This window comes from Schistocerca nitens, chromosome 4 (genome assembly GCF_023898315.1).
Source record: "Schistocerca nitens isolate TAMUIC-IGC-003100 chromosome 4, iqSchNite1.1, whole genome shotgun sequence".
NCBI lineage: Eukaryota > Metazoa > Arthropoda > Insecta > Orthoptera > Acrididae > Schistocerca > Schistocerca nitens.
In genome coordinates this window covers 723,978,571-723,991,922 of record NC_064617.1, presented here as the reverse complement: position 1 = coordinate 723,991,922, position 13,352 = coordinate 723,978,571, and positions in this window count along the sequence as shown.

Sequence of the window (13,352 nt, the reverse complement as noted above, 5' to 3'; positions counted from 1 at the left end):
GAGATTTAAACCAAACCACATGCTCGTGGTATGATACTTGTGAAATTAATCCCACCAAATGTCATCTCTCTACGAGCCAAAAGTGGAGATGAAAATTTCTTGCATCATCAGTTTTAGAAGCGAATACGGTAGTCCGTTGTAGCGAACTCGGCTTAACAAGTTTCATAAAACGAAACACAAATATTCCACCACTGACGTTTCTTTATTTTCTCTATAGTTCAAAACGAAACACAAATATTCCACCACTGACGTTTCTTTATTTTATCTGTTGTTCACATGGAGTCTCAGAAGTCGATACATTTGATTTCTGCGCGCTAAATCTGTGGTGCAGAGGCCCATTTAGGCTCATGATATGACGCCAGGTTCGTGCTATGACGAAACGAGGAGATGACTTTCGGGACTATTTTATGATCAACGATGTGAATGAGCTAGCTGACTGCACACCTTAGAATAAAACAAAGAATGGTAACGCTTACGCACCCACATATCTGCCCACCCACTCACCCTCCCACCCACACACAAACACACCGCACAAAATTAAAAATCTCATACCTGCTGCCAGGCTGAGTTCATCTATCCAAAGAAAACGAAGAGGAATTAGCTTCCTCCACGAAAAAGATACAGTCTTAGCCCAAGTACTCATGGCAATTATTTCAGTAATTTTGGTGAGGTACAAGTTGCATCTGACGTATAGTAAGTAACTTTTACACAAAGTTGAAAATACATCGACATGAGAAGTCTTTGGTAGAAGACGATGTGATAGAAGTAGCGATGGTAAGATGACTGAAAGAGCATATTGAACACTTCATGGGCATTAAAATGATCAAATACACACAAAGACTCACATAGTAAAATGATGCCTATATTTAGTGGCAATATCCAGAAAAATACAGATAAATACGAAAACATAGTGAGTGTAAGTTCCATACACGAACGTGAGTGTTGGTGACGTTACGTGAATACGAAACAGCTACTCTGATGTGACTACTGGAGTTCGATTGTCACTGGCTTCCTCCGATATGCTAAAAAGCACGAAGTGAGTACCTGTATTCATTAGATGGCTATAATTGTGGTGTGAGCAATGTAGCACTGTGTTTGTACTGTTATGAATCGTATGTAATGGAAGAAAAGGACGAAAGCTAGCGGAAATAAACTTCCTACTCATCTAGACTAGGACAAGGAGACAACCAAGCCTAACGGCACTTTCCAACGCCTGCATTCTGACTGTCTGTTCCTTAGCTGTACCTTGCTTCTCGCTGAAAGGACTGCAACAGTTCCAGTGAGTGCCACGAAGAGGATGAGGCAGTCGTTGTCGTTAAGTTCAAAATGGTTCAAATGGCTCTGAGCACTATGGGACTTAACATCTGTGGTCATCAGACCCCTAGAACTTAGAACTACTTAAACCTAACTAACCTAAGGACATCACACACATCCATGCCCGAGGCAGGATTCGAACTTGCGACCGTAGCAGTCCCGCGGTTCCGGACTGCAGCGCGTAGAACCGCACGGCCACCGCGGCCGACCTGTCGTTAAGTGAAATGCCCTCACTCAACCATACCTCAGCGAAGAGATACGAATTCGTTCCATCAGCGCAAATCCTGAAGATCAGGAACTTCATAGAACCTCCTTTTCTCACTTTCTGACCGTATACTGATGATACAAATTATTCAAACATCAAGACTCACACCAACAAACCTCGGCTACGAAGGACGAGCGGCAGGACTGATGAAGTTGAGGAATGACGTCTGCCGTAACCATGCTGGGAGATTCATCTCGTACTTTTGTAAAACGGCCAAAAATCTGAGAATGGTTGCAATGAAGGGCCGTTACCCCATCTCCATCCGAATATGAGTCCGTTGCCTTAAAAACTGCCCCAACTTTGTCCTAAGCAGCACCAAATGTTGTTCCTCTTCCCGCATCACGATCCAGGTTTTCCTTGCTTCTGTAGTGACATATGAAGAGCGATATGGGTGCTTTGAGGAGTTAAAAATAAGTAAACTTGTCCTACTCTTAACCAATCCGAGATTCTGCTCCATCTCAGGTAAGACAGTCTTTGGCGAAACGTTACATTCCAATCATCCTGTTTTTGCAACGGGAAGGTCCCAGAAGCCCACCCATCAAGACTCACACCAACAAACCTCGGCTACGAAGGCTGAGCAGCAAGACTGATGAATTTGAGGAACGACGTCTTCCGTAACCATGCTGAGAGACTCATCTCGGAATTTTGTAAAACGACAAGAAATCTAAGAATGGTTGGAATGGAGGGCAATTACCTTCTCATCTCCTTCCGAATATGAGCCCATTGCCTTAAAAACTGCAACTTTGTCCTTAGCAGCACCATATGTAATTCCTCGTCCCGCATCACGATCCTGGTTTTCCTTGCTTCTGTAAGTAACATATGAAGAGTGATATGGGTGCTTTGAGGAGTTAAAAATAAGTAAACTTGTCCTACTCTTAACCAATCCGAGATTGTGATCCATATCACGTAACACAGTCTTCGACGAAACGTTACATTTCAATCATCCTCCTTTTGCAACGGGAAGGTCCCAGAAGCCCACCAAACTGCTATGGCTTCAGCTAACCCACTGTCAAACATTTACGGGCATTTCATCCGCCAACTGATGCACGACCATCACGAACGGTGCATTTGCCACGCGGTTGCGTACCGTCGGTTAGAGATATTTTAGGTTACTTTCACTGCAGATCACGCCTGACTTTATCTCCTGCCGTGATAATATTTTTGCGTCGGTCCGTAATTTCTGATCCAATGCAGGGCGTCAGAGACTAAATAAAAAGAAACGCCCCTTAACGATGACCTACTGGTACGCTCGGCTGTTCCTTAGTTAGGAATGCCTCCCTCCTAACTCCGGCGCCATTAGAAGTCAGTTCGGCAATTAGTGCTGCGAGGAATAACCGTAAGTCAGCAACCACAAAGGGCAACAACGCCTCCGCGCTTTATTCGTCCGGCACGGAGCACCCCGCTGGCCCGGGCGCTCGCCTCACGAATATATAAATAAATAAAGGCGGCAGCCCCGATCTCGGAGCCAGGCCGTAATCTGCAGCCCGCACTATTAGGGGCGGCCGCTCCCCAGGCAATTAACGCCGCTCGCGCCTGATGAACGGGGGTGCGCGCCGAGTTATCGCGCCGCCTTTTAATGGCACCCACAGGCCTGCGCAGGCCACCGGGTCAACGGCGGCGTGCTAGGGTTGCCGGATGCCGAGGTGAGGTGAGACTGCTCACAGCACGATGGCAGAGTCGTTACCATTACAGTTATTGTAGCTCTTCTCCTCGTACTTCTTCACTGGCCACATTGTTAACTTACTGACTACTCTAGCGGTCTCCCCCCACACACCACTCACCCCTCGATTGTGATACTCGCTTACTCCCTGCCCCCCCCCCCCCCATCTCTCTCTCTCTCTTTCTCTCTCTCTCTATCACCATAAGCACACCAGACAAAAATTAGTCATCCCCAAGGAGACATCACGATAATACCGTGAAAGATAACCTTTGCCCTTGATAATGGCCTGAATTCGTCGAAGAAGAAAGTTCACAAGTTTCTCCATGTATACTGTAGTGTCGTGGTCGGATTTTGGCGTTTACTACTTATGGTATCTTAAATTATGTTTTCATTTGTTATATATGTAAAGCAGGGACTGTACATACAGGAACCTCCCCCAAATCCATGGATGGATTCCAGCAAAATCTGACACAGAAACACCAGGCCTCACGTCAGCACTGTGGGTTTTTTACCTTCTAGCTCCAGTAGGAGCAGAGATACGGACAAAAGCTTTTTTTCAGCCACTGGTGCATAGGTTATCCTGCATAACAACAGGCACGTATGTGGGAGCAGTATTGGCCTGCCAAATCAACCTGCTTTGCAGGCCAGCCTACACATCAAACTGTATTCTTGGCCCTGACATGTAGGCTGCCCTGCAAGACAGACATGTTGTGTTGGAGTAGTATCAGCCTGTTTTATTGACCTACTTTGCATGGTTATCTGTTTTTCAATGGAAAATAATTGATTTTCGAGCCCCTGATGTGTAGCCAACCTTCCATGGCAGGTGTGTTGTGGGAGTAATATCGGCCTGCTTTATTGAACTGCGTTGCAGGCTATGCATGTTGATGAGCATGGCTGGGAACAGGTTGATATGGATAGAGAAGGAAATGGACAGAGTGAGGGGTACAAGGTTCAAATGGTTCAAATGGCTCTGAGCACTATGGGACTCAACTGCTGAGGTCATTAGTCCCCTAGAACTTAGAACTAGTTAAACCTAACTAACCTAAGGACATCAAAAACATCCATTCCCGAGGCAGGATTCGAACCTGCGACCGTAGCGGTCTCGCGGTTCCAGGCTGCAGCGCCTTTAACCGCACGGCCACTTCGGCCGGCGGGGTACAAGGAATTGGACAGAGAGTGGGGAGGAGGGGGAGATGTATGAGGCAGGTAGAAGGTGGAGATGGACAGAGAGAGGGGGACAGTGTATGGTTAGAGGGAGAATGAGGAAGATATGGTCAGAGAGACGGGGGTGGAGGAAATGGAGATAGAAAGGGGCAGGGGACGATGAAGAGATAGAGGGAGTAGGGAGGAGGAGACAGATAGAGGTGGGAGGGCAAGATGGAGAGACAGAGGGAGGAAGAGGGGAAAACAGAGAGTAGGAGGAAAAGAATTGTTCATCTTACATGTCAAATGCAAATGCAGGTGAAACTGCAGGGAAAACGCTAGTATCAAATAAAATGATTGGGAGTGTTAGCTGTAAGATTAGTCACAAGCATTTATTCTTATCAACAATAGCCTATTGGACCCACTGCTGTATAAACGAAGTTTACAAATTGCTGTTATTAGTGCAATAAAAAGAATAATTTTTCCATTATCAGTAACAAGATTCTCTGTATCGTTGCCATGGTTATAAATCGTTGTTACTAAGAGACAAACGGAACTGACAGGCGGTCTGTATGAGAGACGGGTGGTGAAATTCATTTACTAGGTGCTGACTGGGCTGTTGGCGGCAAGGCTAAAGGCGTGCTGGAATGAGCGGTATTTCGCAACAGCGTGAAGGCAATGGCCATACGTGTTGGGTATACTGGCCACATCTCCCAGTGTGCAGTAGTGTGCATCTGTCTGACATTGGTGTCAGCGATGCTCAGAAACCATGTGTCATCAAGGGCACCAATGATGTCTCTACTTTGGCATCTCCAAGGGAAGTGTCCTCTCTCGGCTCTCGCCAGGAAGTGTCTCCTTTGCATCTCGACGACAAGGGTTATCTTGGACGAATTCTTCGTGTTCCCCACAGCTCTCTCAAAGTGCATGGCTGTATAACCTAACCTAACCTAACCCATTCGGCCAGTTAATGTTGTTCTTCTGGCCACCCAATTAATTGTTCAACATCATCACTAGATATTTCGTACCGCCTACAGTCCTCGTAGTACGAAGACCAAACACGAGTTATTATAGCCGACGTTTGTTCACCTAGAAAACCACATGTCATCAGTTACTAATTGGCATTCCCTGTCTGGGGACACGTTTGTTCGTCGCCTCCACTGTCTTCTTTCACTTCAGCTTGACAGTTTGTTGGGTCTTATGATGTAATGAATCCTGTGACATATTCACAATTCTAGGATACCGTCGGACATCGGTAATTTCATTTTGTAGATTTAGCTTCATATCAAACTAACATTCATTATTGCATACATAACTACTGATAACGAATATGCCTAGGACTAATTTTGAAGATTTAACGTAAAAATCGGTAGATTTAAATCTACCTTATTTTTGCTAAATAGTTATCAGTTAATATCTTTGACAACGATGTGAACCTGTTTGCTTTAGACGGTATCTTTGTACTTTGCGAACACTTGACGCGATATTATGGAGTAATAAAGACAAATCGCGTTTGTGATTCAGTAGGCAGCAGACATTGTAGCTGGAATTGCTAGCTCATGGAAGCGAACGAATGAACATTTTGTTATTCCGGTGTACGAAGACTTAAAATACAAGTATTCAAACTGTAGATATGTATTTCATTTTGTAAACAGTGTTTCACCATACTTTCAAAATCCTAGCAATTGTGGATGTTCTCTGTACAAAGCAGACCTGCGACATTATCATATCTCTTTAAGAAGACGATGAGTTCAACTTCAATACCAGCAGTTAAGCAAAAACGGTATTTTAGTAAAGTGAATTCACCCTTTAGCCCATCTCAGTCCAGCATAATGACAAAGATCCGCTCCATGGACAACTCATTATGTTGGTTAGTTAGTTGATTTTGCGGAGAGGCTCAAACAGAGAGGTCATCTTTCCCATCGGATTAGGGAAGGACGGGAAAGGAAGGCGACTGTGCCCTTTCAAAGGAACCATCCTGGTACTTGCCTGAAGCGATTTAGGGCAATCACCAACTCATTGTGTAAGCAGTATTGAAACGGTATACTAAAGTCTGTAATTGCTCTTACAGTTTTCACTGCAGAAGACCATACGCAAATACTAAAAAAAGGTATTTGCACCAAGCTTACAACCGCATGCCATTCTGTCTACCGTCTGTTACTAACTGACTTACCGCATCCTACAGACTCGTCAATTTGTCACCCCCACTGCTGCATCTGCAGATGCTTTCTTACCTTCAATTTGATAATGTGTGTGAGTCCACACTTCACACAGCAAAATACAGCACGCAGTGCGTCGAGAAAGTTAACTCTCCTGACATTCAACAACGGCTGCAGGATGCCCGAAGGGTCCCTCGTACTGAGTGTCTGCCTCTGAATGATGCGGAACGACCGGACACTTTTCTCAGGTGGATATGTAGGTAACTTATCGTCTGGCTATAGCCAATAAATTACAATATCCAGTTGAAGCTAAAACGGAGATACAGATTGCCCTGTTACACCCGCTCTTACGGATAGACCCAGCCGGCCGGCGTGTCCGAGCGGTTCTAGGGGCTACAGTCTGGAACCGCGCGACCAGTACGGTCGCAGGTTCGAATCCTGCCTCGGGCATGGATGTGTGCGATGTCCTTAGGTTAGTTAGGTTTAAGTAGTTCTAAGTTCTAGGGGACTGATGACCTCAGAAGTTAAGCCCCATAGTGCTCAGAGCCATTTTTTGAACAGATAGACTCGGACATTACCTTTGAGGTCAAGACCGGATATTTTGTAGGCGAGACGAGGTGTCTTAGGTGCCTGAGTGTTCGTGAAACCAGGAATGCATGCATGCAGCTCTATGAAATCGATTATAGTCATCTTGAGGGCGGGAGCGTTCACAGTGTGAAGATGCAGAAGAAAGGGCTACGGTTATATATATATATATATATATATATATATATATATATATATATATATATATATATATATAACCGTAGCCCTTTCTTCTGCATCTGTGCCCTATATATATATATATAGGGCGAGTCAATAACTACTGCCACCTAGAATACCTCCGAAGGTATGATAGTAGCTGAAAAGTTTGTGGGACAAATGTTGCATGGGACAACGGAGGCCATAACATGACGTTGGTTTTTTGTTGCTAGATGGGGTCGTGTCAGAGATATGAAGGTCAACTTTGCTTTTTTAAATGTGGTGCTCTAGTTTTGTACTTATTTTCTGATAGCGGCTATCGAGACGAATCCAATGACGTGTAACAGTAAGATCTTTGAAGGTCAACGAAGGTGGCATGAACGTCCATTTACAGAAGGTGACTATGTGATGACCATTTGTATCAATGCAGTGCTGCAATCTTCTTATCAAGGATTGAGTGATATTCCTTATCACATCGACACTTATCGAATCACATGCTCTCACAATTCTCTCTCGCATACCTTCAAGTGTAGTTGGAATACCTTTATAAACAATGTCTTTTACGAATCCCCTCAAGATAAATTCCAGAGGCGTCAAGTCTGGCGAACGACAAATCTCCTCCGCGTCAAATCCAACGATTTGGAAATTGTCTCTACAACTTATTTCTAGCCATCAGCGAAAAATGAGCCAGACACCAACGTTTTGATACCACATTTTGTTCCTTGTTCCTAAAGGTATTTCTTCCAATGACAGACCTGGTGTTTCTTGCAGGAATGTAGTGTACTTCCTACCATTAACATTTCATTCGATGAAATAAGGACCTGTAATTCGGTCCTTTAGAATCCCACACCATACATTCACCGACCACGTTTTTTGTTGTGCAACTTGCCGCGGCCAACATGGATTTTCAGTTGTCCAATAATGCATGTTATACAAATCATCATTTCCACAGTTCGTGAAATGTAGTCTCGTCAATAAATAACATAAAATTAATAAATGTGTCATCCCTCTGAACCTGTAGTTGAGGCCACCGGCAGAATTCAATGCGACGCATACAATCCGTACCAATTAATTCTTGGTGGAGACTTATATGGTAAGGATTATATTTATGGTGGTGCAGAACACGTACAACATTACTCTGGCTCAGGCCATATTCCCTTGCGATTTGGTGCGAACTAAGCGCAAGGATCTCGAACTACAGTGGCAAGAGTACCAGTTTCCGTTTCCTCGTTAGTAACTTTCCTTCGCCGGATATGTTTCCGATGCGTTGAAGATCCAATTTTTCTCACTTTATCGTACACATATTTAAATGTACGACGTGTAGGGAGTACGTTGAGGATACCTTTCAGCGTATAAGTCTCTAGCTCTCACTGACATTCGTTGGCATTCTCCGAAAATGAGAAACATATCGACTTGTTCTTCGAAGGAATACATCATTCAGATTCGCTTGATTCGATGATACTAGTCTTAACGTTCCAATTAGTGCTGTATTGCGAAACCGTCGAATGGTGTTTCATGTCAACTGCACGTTATATGGATATGCCGTATTCGGCGAATGTTTGCTATTTGCACGATATACGAGAGAGAATTGTCAGAGAATGTGCTTCGATAAGTGCCGAAGTTATAAGGATTACCACTCAATCCATGATAAGAAGATTGCAGCACAGCATTGACACCAATGGTCATCACTTCGAACACCTTCTAAGACCTTACTGTTACGCATAATTGGATTCGTCTCGATGGCCACTATCAGAAAATAAATACAAAACGATAGAATTCCATTAACAAAAAGTTTATCTTCATATCTCTGAAGCGACCCCACCTAGCAACAAAAAACCAACGTCATATTATGGATCCCGTTGTCCCATGCAACATTTGTCCCACAAACTTTTCAGCTTGTATCATACTTTCGGAGTTATTCTTGGTGGACCGCTGGATATATTTCGTAAACCACATCAAATACTGACGAACCGATTCCACAGACCGAACGTGAGGAGAGTGGCTAGTGTAATTGTTTAATACAAACCAACAAACCATACAAAAATGCATGAAAGTATGTTTTTTAATACAAACCTACGTTTTTTTAAATGGAACCACGTTATTTTTGTTAGCACATCTGAACATATAAACAAATACGTAATCAGTGCCGTTTGTTGCACTGCAAAATGTTAATTACATCCGGAGATATTGTAACCGAAAGTTGACGCTTGAAACCTCCGACGTTCAGTTGCGTGTTGTAACAAACACGGGCCACAGTCGGCGAGCAGCATCTGCAGGGACATGTTTACGATGACGACCGTGTTTACGAGTGTGGCTGTAGTGCACTGTTGTGGTTTGGTCTAGCTGTCGCAGTGTCCGCATGTAGCGCTTGCTGCTATTGTTATTCTGCATTCGTCTCCGCACGCAGACCAACTGTAGCACACCGTGTTACCAGGAGTCTGTGATAGTGTAGTGTTGTAGGAACTGTGACCATGGTGTATTCGAACTCTGAAAAGGCGGAGATGATACTCATCTATGGCGTCGACGAAATGCAGCTGAAGCCTGCAGGGTGTATACAGAACGGTACCCTGACAGAGAGCATCCAACGTGCCGCACATTGCAAAACATCTACCGCCAACTGTATGCAACAGGTATGGTCGTAGCACGCAAACGGGTCCGTAACAGGCCCGTCGCAGGAGAAGCGGGTGCAGTTGGTGTGTTAGCTGCTGTTGCGATGAACCCACACATGAGTACACGGGACATTGCGAGACCCGGTGGACTGAGTCAAAGTAGTGTCATGCGTATACTGCATCGTCACCGCTTTCACCCGTTTCATGTGTCGCTATATTAGCAATTACATGGTGATGACTTTAATCATCGAGTGCAATTCTGTCAATGGGCATTAACAGAGAATGCGTTGCAGTTGTACCTGTTTACCGATGAAGCGGGTTTCACAAACCACGGGGCAGTGAATCTACGGATCATGCATTACTGGTTCGTGAACAATCCTCGCTGGTTCAGACAGGTAGAGCGACAGCGACCGTGGACTGTAAATGTATGGTGCGGAATCATTGGCGACCACCTCATTGGTCCTCACTTCATTGCAGGGGCCCAAACAGCCGCAACATACATCGCGTTTCTACAGAATGATCTGCCAACGTTGCTCGAAAATGTCCCACTGGAAACGCGTCGACGTATGTGGTATCAGCATGATGGTGCACCTGCACATTCCACAATTAACACTAGGCTGACCCTTGACAGGATGTTCGACGGGCGTTTCATAGGACGTGGAGGAGGCATGAATTGGCCAGCCCGTTCTCCTGATCTTACACCTCTGGGCTTCTTTCTATGGGGTACGTTAAAGGAGAATGTGTACCGTGATGTGGCTACAACCCCAGAGGATATGAAACAACGTATTGTGGCAGCCTGCGGCGACATTACACCAGATGTACTGCGGCATGTACGACATTCATTACGCCAGAGATTGCAGTTGTGTGCAGCAAATGATGCCACCACATTGAACATCTATTGGCCTGACATGTCGGGACACACTCTATTCCACTCCGTAATTGAAAACGGAAACCACGTGTGTACGTGGACCTCACCCCTCGTGGTAATGTACATGTGCGTCAGTGAAACAGACCAATAAAAAGGTGTTAGCATGTGGACGTAATGGGCTGTTCCAGTCTCTTCTGTACCTAAGGTCCATCCCCGTTCCCTTTGGATCCCCACGTAATTCGGTGCTCTCCGATACACACGATCGAACAGCGGAGGAGTGGTACTCAAGCGTCAACTTTAGGTTACAATATCTCCGGATGTAATTAACATTTTACAATGCAACAAACGGCACTGATTACGTATTTGTTTATATGTTCAGATGTGCTAACAAAACTAACGGGGTTCCATTTAAAAAAAAAACGTAAGTTTGTGTTAAAAAACATACTTCCGTGCATTTTTGTATGGTTTGTATTAACCAATTACACTAGCCCCTCTCCTCACGTTCGGTCTGTGGAATCGATTCGTCAGTATTTGATGTGGTTTACGAAATATATCCAGCGGTAATGTTAGGTGACTCACCCTGTATATACAGGGTGTTACAAAAAGGTACGGCCAAACTTTCAGGAAACATTCCTCACACACAAAGAAAGAAAATATGTTATGTGGACATGTGTCTGGAAACGCTTATTTTCCATGTTAGAGCTCATTTTATTACTTCTCTTCAAATCACATTAATGGCTCTGAGCACTATGGGTCTTAACATCTATGGTCATCGGTCCCCTAGAACTTAGAACTACTTAAACCTAACTAACCTAAGGACATCACACAACACCCAGTCATCACGAGGCAGAGAAAATCCCTGACCCCGCCGGGAATCGAACCCGGGAACCCGGGCGTGGGAAGCGAGAACCCTACCGCACGACCACGAGCTGCGGACAAAATCACATTAATCATGGAATGGAAACGCACAGCAACAGAACGTACCAGCGTGACTTCAAACACTTTGTTACAGGAAATGTTCAAAATGTCCTCCGTTAGCGAGGATACATGCATCCACTCTCCGTCGCATGGAATCCCTGATTCGCCGATGCAGCCCTGGAGAATGGCGTATTGTATCACAGTCGTCCACAATACGAGCACGAAGAGTCTCTACATTTGGTACCGGGGTTGCGTAGACAAGAGCTTTCAAATGCCCCCATAAATGAAAGTCAAGAGGGCTGAGGTCAGGAGAGCGTGGAGGCCATGGTCCGCCTCTACTAATCCATCGGTCACCGAATCTGTTGTTGAGAAGCGTACGAACACTTCGACCTAAATGTGCAGGAGCTCCATCGTGCATGAACCACATGTTGTGTCGTACTTGTAAAGGCACATGTTCTAGCAGCACAGGTAGAGTATCCCGTATGAAATCATGATAACGTGCTACATTGAGCGTAGATGGACGAAACTAAAATGAGCTCTAACATGGAAATCAAGCGTTTCCGGACACATGTCCACATAACACCTTTTCTTTATTTGTGTGTGAGGAATGTTTCCTGAAAGTTTGGCCGCACTTTTTTGTAACACCCTGTATATGGTATCCTGAATGAATGTGCCCAAGTTATGCTACGAAAAACACTGCGAAAAACGTCACATAACCACCTCTTACTAAACTAAACCTGCTCACCCTGTGGTTTAAACGCCTCACTGGAGCGTCGATGCACTGTCACTACTCTTATGACGTGTTACAGGGCAGCGAGTAGTACAGCATTCCTTGCCATCACTTTGTACGGTTCGCATTGTTACACCAACAAATCAGACAGTTTCGTTGACAGTGTATGGACAGGGCACGTCCAAACACGATAGATTTCTTCTATCCGCTTTAATGTGCTGATATGGTGCAATACATACACGCCACTTCACTGCCATGGTTTACGTCAACGGCGGGAGAGGGAGGGGGCCATGACCGCTTGGTACTAGTTCTACACAATCTACATCGCTCTAATGTGATCAGTGTACCTTTTAAGGCGTGATTAATATTTTGTGCGGTGAACTGACCAAGGCAGTACTTGACAGTTTGTGTGATAGGAAAGCACACAGTTATTGCAGGAGGTCTTTCCTGAAACGACCTTGTTAGCTGTTTGTAAGAAATATAACATTCGTTTGCTTCCATGGCTAGGACGTCCACATGGACACAGGAAACTTCGACCACTGGAGAACGACTGTGGTCAGGCAGCACAAATACACCAAATACTCCAGTGGAAATATCGAGTGGAAGACTAGTACTGAAAATCTTATGCAGGTCACCTAAGTATGCTATAAATTAAAATCCCCTGCCGCGTTTTTCTGTTTGTATGTGAAGGCTATTCCGACATACCACAGAAGTGATCTTGGCACGGTTTTCACTAGTAGACTCATTCACGAGTAAGATCTGTGCATATAACTTTTTACCCTATGGTCTTAGACACTTAGGCCTAGTCGTGGAAAGCCGGGTCGCTAGCACTGTGTAAGAAACGATATGAAATGCGACGAGCGAGCAACTATAGAGTTAGGTAAAGCAAAGAAACGTCTTAGATTATTCGAAAGGGTGCGGGAAAGTAGGGCGTATCTGTAAAGGAAT